Source organism: Leopardus geoffroyi, chromosome B1 (genome assembly GCF_018350155.1).
Source record: "Leopardus geoffroyi isolate Oge1 chromosome B1, O.geoffroyi_Oge1_pat1.0, whole genome shotgun sequence".
NCBI lineage: Eukaryota > Metazoa > Chordata > Mammalia > Carnivora > Felidae > Leopardus > Leopardus geoffroyi.
In genome coordinates, this window is record NC_059327.1 from 72,229,668 (window position 1) to 72,238,321 (window position 8,654).

Genomic DNA, 8,654 nt, shown 5'->3' on the forward strand with positions numbered 1-8,654 from the left:
GTGAGCCGCTCTAGCAAATTAATGGAATTCAAAGAGGGGTTGGGAACCTTTAATTTATAGCCAGCAGGTCAGAAGTGCAGGTAACATCTGGGCTGACATCTGAAGGGGGCTGTGGGAGCAGTCTTGTAAAACCGAGCCCTCAACTTATGGAATCTGACGCTATCTCCAGGTAAATAGTGTCAGAACTGAACTGAATTATAGGATATCTAGCTGGTGTCAAAGAATTACTTCTTGGTGTAGTCAACGTACCACTCTACTATTGCTTTGGAATTGGTACTACAACCTGTTTACTATCGTCAAAGCTTTGCAAAAATTATTATTCAGGGAATGTGTGGAGGTGGATCTCGGTTGTAACCTGACACTACAGTTCAGCAAATTAGGGCAATGAAGTGACAAAAGCATCCTGATGATTATACAAATCACCAGTACACTGTGTCTCACCCCCTTGCCCCAGGATGGTCACCTCTAGTTCTAACCAGTTGATCTCGAGTACCTTTCAATGTTGGGAGGGGAGTGCTTCTTATCATTAATATTCAGAACGTGTTTCAGAGTCAAGTTGGGCACAACTGACCATTTGTCACCGGACAAAACATACATGGGTTACCTTGCTAAGGCCTTCATGTAAGTCTTGCAAAGATTTGCTGAGATGAGAAGCGCAGAAAGCCATGTAACAGGGAGATGGTTGTCCTATTGCATACTGTCTGAATACAGACGACAATCCAGACTAAGAAACTTCTTAATACCAATAAAAAAAGAGACTCAGAAAGACAGAGCAGAAGGAGCTGGTAAAGCTAAGAACTTTGGAGCTGCCAATAAAATGGCATAGTATTATCTTCTTGGATCTTATATAAACGGTGACTAGAGATGGAGGCAGACTCTGTTAACTAAAAGCATTACAAAAGCATTTAAGGAATAGGACGTATCATTTTTAATTTCCAACACCAAACATGACTCCTAGATGCTTGTTCAAATATCTATCTTCCTTTCTGTATTGCAGTCTCTTGGAGATTGCATATATGCAATTATTTATTTATTCATTTATTTATTCACTTTTTTTTAATTTGTCATTAAATCTTTAGGAATATCTGCACATATACATTTACATTCAAGCCGATAACACTGGTAAGTTTCATTTCAATACAAATCATGTTAAATAGTTCTTAAATTTCAGACATGGTCATATATATGTCATTTAAAATTCTTTTTTATCTAGATACAGATCTTGACAATGACTCTCTTGATGCTAGGTGTACAGCTAGTTTGTCCCGAAACTCATGAAAATAATGATGTTGCTTTATAGTCTTGTATTGCTCCAGATCCTCTTGGGTCTCCCAGGCTGTCTACAGCTTGCTGAGAGGAAGATGCGTGAGACAGGAACAGTAGGAGACAAGTGGGTACGAGACAAGATCTCCCAAGTCCTCCATAACAGTGGATTAAGATTTTTCAGTTCTTTTTTAAGGCAGATTATAAGCTCCTCCATTATTCCACAGCAGATGGCTACATCGGGAGTCCCTCTGTCTGGGATTGGATGATCATGAGTGATAATTCCATAGTGATGGTAGAGGTCCACGAGGTTTGGGACGCGGTATTTTGACAGTTCCCCTCTGGGGCAGAAAATAAATACGCCTCGTATATCACAGCTCCTTAGTTCTTCTGTACCTTCTTGGGTATCTCTTCTAACATTTTTAAATTTACCATCTGGAAGAACACATAACCCAAGAAACTGAGAACAATTTACTCGTGACAGGGGTAGTCACAGTATCTGAATTGGAGTCTGTTCATCTTCAATAGGTTCTTCTTCTGATGCGTCACATTCAGTTTGCAATGAACTGGGTGATTTCATCGCGGGCCACCCCACATCACGACTGGCTACCACCTCCAATCACTTATTATTTTATGAACTCATTCATTAAGAATATACTACGTACTGAAGATTATCCTGAGTGTGAGGAATTAAATAACAAATAAGCTGTGGTTCCTGGACTCGAGCTGTTATCAATCTGGGCAAAGTCGGATGTCAGACAGATATATATACAAAAATTGCAATATAGAAATATAAGAACAAAGGTGTTGTGTAAAGTGCCACGGGAGCATCAACCATTTAGTGCCCAGCTACACCTAAGGTTGGAGAAGTCACCAACAAAGGTCAAAAAAGGCTTCTGAAAAAGAATCAATGTGGTATTTAAATGTATTTATTGAAATAGTAGGAGCTTATTCAAATGGCAGGGGAAGGGTCATTTTACATACCAAGAATAGAGGTGCTGGATCAATTAGAAAGCTTTGAGCTGTGACTAACAAAAATTTGATTAAATGTAGCTTAAACAATAAGGGACTTCTAACACTTCTAACTTGGAATGGCTAGAGAATTGTGAAGAAATGGATAGAACACAATGTTTACAAGGTTCATAGTTATCAGATTATAAAGAGCTGTGTGTACCACATTAAATAATTTTCTTTTGCTGCCTCTACTTTTGTGTCATATTCAAGAATTTATTACCTACGCCAACGTTATAAAGTTTCCCCCTGGGGCACCTGGGTGGCTCAGTCAGTTAAGTGTCCCACTCGATTTTAGCTCAGGTCATGATCCCAGGGTTGTGAGATTGAGCCCCACTTTGGGCTCCACACTGAGCATAGAGCCTGCTTAAGATTCTCTCTCTTGCCCTCTGCCCCTCCTCCACTTGCACACACATGTGAGCCTTCTCTCTTTCTAAAATAAAATTTAAAAAATTAAAAAGATAACAGCTTTTCCCGTATGTTTTTTTTCTAGGAGATTTATAGCTTCAGGTCTTATGTATAAATCTTTAATTCATATAGTTTATTTTTGTGTATGGTATAAGAAAATTGTCCAACTTCTTTCTTTTTTTTTTTTTCTTTCATGTGTATATCCAGTTTTTCCAGCACCTTTTGTTGAAGACACCATTTCCCAATTGTGTATTCTTGGTACTCTTGTGAAAGGTCAGTTAATTGTATATACATGGGTTTATTTCTGGGTCTCTATTGTATCTACTGGTCTATATGTCTGCCTTCATGCCAGTATCATACCGTTTTAATTACTGTAGCTTTGTAATATATTTTGAAATCAAGAAACGTGATGCTTCTAGCTTTGTTCTTTTTCAAGATTGTTTTAACTATTTAGGGTCCTCTGTAGTTCCATGTGAATTTAAGAATTATTTTTCCTATTTCTATAAAAAATGCTATTGTGATTTAGATAGGGATTGCATTGAATTTATAGATTGATCACGTTAGTAGTATGGATATTTAACAATAAGTCGTTCAATCCAAGAGTATGAAATACTCTTCCATTTCTTTGTGTCTTTAATTTTGTTCATCAGTGATTTATAGTGTTCAGCATACAAGTGTTTCATCTCTTTAGTAAGGTTTACCCTGAAGTATTTTATTCTTTTGTGATGTTATTGTAAATGGGATTGTTTTTTAAATTTCTTTTTCAAACAATTCATTGCTAATGTATAGAAACACAACTTATTTATTGTATGTTGATTTTGTATCTACAACTTTACTGAATTCATTTATTTGTCCTAACGGTTTTCTTGTGGAGTCTCTAAGATCCAGAAATACCGTTCCTGGGTATTTATCCAAAAGAATTGAGTATATGTGTTGCCAAAGCAAGCACTATCCAAAAGAATTTAAATCACATCTTGAAAAGATATTTGCAGTCCTGTGTTCATTACAGCACTGTTCACAGTAGCCAAGATGTGAAAACAACCCAAATGCTCATCAGTGGATGAATGGATAAAGAAAATGTGGTATATATATACAATGAGCTATTATTCAGCCTTCAAAAAGAAGGAAATCCGGGGTGCCTGGGTGGCTCAGTTGGTTGGGCATCCAACTTCAGCTCGGGTCGTGATCTCGAAGTTCATGAGTTTAAGCCTCAAGTCAAGCTCTGTGCTGACAACTCAGGGCCTGGAGGCTGCTTCAGATTCTGTGTCTCCCTCTCTTTCTGCCCCTCCCCTGCTTGTGCTCTGTCTCTCTCTGTCTCAAAAATAAACATTAAAAATAAATAAAAAGAAGGAAATACTACAATGTATGACACGGGTGAAGCTAGAAGACATTAAGCTAAGTAAAATAATACAGTGAATAACAAATTCTGTATAATTCCACCTATATAAGGTATCTAGAATACTCAAATGCATAGAAGCAGAGAGTGGAATTTTAGGGCTAAAGGGAATTGGGGAGTTGTTATTCAATGGTTGTTACAGTTTCAGTTATACAAGATGAGTAAGTTCTAGAGATCTAATGTACAACACCATGCCTATAGTTACCAATATTATATTGTGCCCTTAAAATTTTGTTAAAAGAACATGTTAAATTACATTTTTTAATAATTTTTACTATAATTTTTAAAAAAGTAGGGCAGAAAAAAAAGGAATTTGAATTTCATCCTGAAAATAATAGAGAGTAGTTGAAAGATTTCAGCAGTGGACAGTATGATCAAAATCAAATTTTATAAGCTATTGTTAAAGAACACAATTCAATTGAGTGAATTGTAAAGATCTTATTGGCTTTATCCAGTGATTTGTGAATTGGGCAGTATCCCATCCAGCACGGAGAAAGGAGCTCCAAAAGCTGTACAAGGCAAGAGATTTTAGGGGCAGAAGGGAGAAGTAACAAGGAAGCAATGGTGGGCATTTGCTAAACCAGTTAAAGCAGTTAGTTGCCTTATATGGAACAATGGGAAGTCTCAGAGCTGCTGCATCAGGCAACTTGTGCTGAATAGGCATGTTGAGATTTGTTGCTGACATAGGGCTAAATTTGAATGACTCCATCTTGGGCCTGATCTGGGTTACTTCAACACTATCTTGGCAAAGAATGGAATATGCATTGGAGTGGGGCAAGGCTGGAACCAAAGGTCCAGTAATGAAGATAGATGGGCTCTTGGAAGGATTTTTATTGTAGAAGATAGCTCTATGTAGTAGATAGCTCTATGTAGAAGATAGCTCTATGGTCCAAACTAGGGGTTGGATACCAGTACTATTAAACATGATAGTAAATAGAACCAAGAGGACAAGATATGTGAAGGAAGTTGGAGTTTTGAATCTCTTGAGAGCAAGAAGAAAAGTTGACAAAATTTAGAAATTCTCTCTTCTACTTCTGGGTATCCTGTACCAAATATACCCTTGGTACCTATCACTGGCCATTACACATAGCTGAGGTTGATTAGTTATTTAATAATAAAGTCTGACAAATTTGGTCATTTGAAACTAAATTGTCATTAGTTAGAACTTAATAGTAAATGGTTAACTTTGAAGGCATGGTTTCTAGTAATTTCTTTTTTTTAATTTTTTTTTTTTATGTTTGAGAGACAGAGTATGAGTGGGGGAGGGTCAGAGAGAGAGGGAGACAGAGAATCCTGAGCAGGCTCCAGACTATCAGCACAGAGCCCACGTGGGACTCAAATTCACAAACCGTCATGATCTGAAGTCATGATCTGAGCCGAAATCAAGACTCAGACGCTCAACCAAATGAGCCACTCAGCTACCCCTCTAGCAATTTCATGTATGAAAATTTCTTTATATGATCTTAAAAAAATTGCGCATCCCACTGGAGTAAAAGTATGCTTTTACGATTTGTTGATAAAATGCCTAATGGCAAAATGTTACCTGGAACCTCTATTAATCAAAACACAGTCTCATGCATTTAAAATAGACTACAATTGTGTATGCCATGCATTATTTATTATTTATTCAATCAACAGTGATTAGTGTACATATGGAGTCACAGACCTCTTGAAATAACTCCAACTTCCAAGAGGCCCCAGCACACCATGTGGTGCTTGATTGTTTTGGTTTAATTGTCACATCATAGAAATAAAAGCAGGAAAATCTTAGAAAGTCAGATAGAACCATCTAACTTCTGATAATTGAAATGCTCTATAAACTTCAAAATCCAATCCATTTAAATTTTTTTTAATCAATGTAATTTTGACATTTCATTGGGAAGAATGTTGCTCCTTATAAAAACCCATATAAGTGGCGTCTGGGTGGCTCAGTCGGTTGGGCGTCCGACTTCGGCTCAGGTCATGATCTCGCGGTCCTTGAGTTCAAGCCCTGCATCGGACTCTGTGCTGATAGCTCGGAGCCCGGAGCCTGTTTCGGATTCTGTGTCTCCCTCTCTCTCTGACCCTCCCCTGCTCATGCTCTGTCTCTCTCTGTCTCAAAAATAAATAAATGTTAAAAAAATTTTTTTTTTAATTTTTTTTTCAATGTTTATTTATATTTTTGGGGACAGAGAGAGAGCATGAACGGGGGAGGGGCAGAGAGAGAGGGAGACACAGAATCGGAAACAGGCTCCAGGCTCTGAGCCATCAGCCCAGAGCCTGACGCGGGGCTCGAACTCACGGACCGCGAGATCGTGACCTGGCTGAAGTCGGATGCTTAACCGACTGCGCCACCCAGGCGCTCCGACAAGACAATCTTAACACTATGCTCAATCTGGGATACATATATTGCCATGCAATTTTAATTTTCTTTCATTATTAAAAGCATAAAAATTTTAAATCCTTGACACTATTTATAGAAGTCTCCCCTTCTCATTAGCAAATCCTTATTAATCCTATAAACTGGTGCTGATATTTATTTAGTACATAAAATATTCATTCTCCAACTTAACAGTTAATTGTAGCTTCCTAAAATGTGTTTCTAGATTGTGTTAAAGAGATATCTGGATTAATAGATAGCAGAGCTGAGAATAACAGTGATTTCTAAGTCAGCTGCTAGGTACACATATTAACCTGCCCCCCCCCCCAGTGCTATTTAATATTTAAATTCACTGCTGTATAACAAATTCTGAATAAAATACTTTTTAAAATCTCACCTTATTTGATGATCTATAGTTCGAACATACACGAAGTCAGGCATACATGATTTGTAATTTTTTTAATGTTTATTTTTGAGAGAGGGAGAGAGAGAGTGTGTGTGAGCAGAGGAGGGGCAGAGAAGAGAGGGAGACACAGAATCCGAAGCAGGCTCCAGACTCAGAGCTGTCAACAGAGCCCTACGTGGGGTTCAAACCCATGAACTGTGAGATCATGACCTGAGCTGAAGTCAGATGCTTAACCTACTGAGCCACCCAGGCACCCCAGGCATACGTGATTTATAAAGCCAAAGGAATTATATAAGCAAATGTCTTCTAATGGTTATCATTGGATTAATTTCACCAAAATAATTAATTTATATTGCTTCATATACTCTCTAAAAGGAACCTGATATTTGTAAACATTTCCTCAAATATAAGCACATGTTTTGCTAATAGAATTTCTTGCAGAATGAAGACAGCAACTTGGATTATAAAGGTCAATGACAGTGCAAGACTTGAGCTTTACAGATCATCAAGATGCTGTCTTGTTTGGCCAATATCCCCAGCAGCTTTTGCCCAGGTTAGGACTCTGAGCATCCAAAGAAGTGCCGAATGTGTTCCTGTCCTGCTCCACCTTTAGCTAAATAAGTTTGTAATGTAGTATCTATGTATGTATGTTTCCTTCCCAGAAGTCTATAACCTACTGAAAAGCCAAATTATCCCTACACTATTTGTTGCAAAATTATTTCCCTATCACTGATTTGAAATCTCACACTTATCAAATGTTGAATGTAATAAGGTCCTTCACTGAACCCTCTACCAATTCCATTGATGCCTCAACCTAGTAATTAGACAATGTGTAATAGTTCTAAATGGTATTGCTTCATACAATGGTTAATATCTGATAGAAAAAGGGTTTGTCATTCTTTTCCATAACATTTCAGGTTATAGATATTTTTGTTTTCCAAATGAAATTTAAAATTGTTGTTATCAAGATTCTCCAATCTAATTGGAATTTAAGGAGAATTCATTTTGATTTTGAGAATGTTTCTCTGTGAGTAAAATATATCTTCATTTTAAAATTCATTCAATTCATTCTGTAGAATTTTAAAATGTTCTTCATATAGTTCCTGTGTATTGTCATTTAACATATTAATAGGCTATTTATTTTTCATGCTGTTTTTTTTCTCTTTCATATTTTAGTTCTATATTAGTTACATTATTATTGCTAGCCAAGCTACTGATTTTTTTGTCTTAAATCTGTACCAAACAATTGTTTGCCTCTTCCTTTTTTATGTTAAATCTCTGGGGTTTATGTGTATAATTATATTGTCTACAAATCAAACTGTTTTGGCCCTATTTTTCATTGTCTACTTGGTTTTACCTTTCCTTGGCTAATTGCATAGCTAGCACATACAGAATAATATTAAAATTACTGTTCTTCCATGTCTTGTTCCTAACCATAATGAAAATATTTCTAGCATCACATGGTTAAGCCTGATCCCAGAATTTTATTTAAAATATTTTTAATTTTTTTAATGTAAGCATTCTAAATCCTAAAATCCATTCAAATCCTACAGTACATTAAAATAATAATGCACCATGACCAAATGGCATTTTTTCCAGACATGTTTCCAAATTGGAAAACTTTAATAATTAACTTTGTAAAACACTAATATCCCAGGAGAATAGCCATGATAACATCATAGCTGATGCTGGAAAAGAACTGACAAAACTGCCCAGGTATTTTTCAGTTTAAAAACTTTCAAATACTTGTAACCATGTTGTGCTAGCTTTGAAAAAAGAAAAAAATATGAAGGCTCTTCTTTTGTTCATTG

General features: G+C 36.6%; 1 pseudogene; it reads right to left on the reverse strand.

Moving 5' to 3' along the window:
• Positions 1-1,205: 1,205 nt before the first annotated feature.
• On the reverse strand, positions 1,206-1,843 carry LOC123582915 (annotated as a pseudogene).
• Between the last annotated feature and the right edge of the window lie 6,811 nt (positions 1,844-8,654).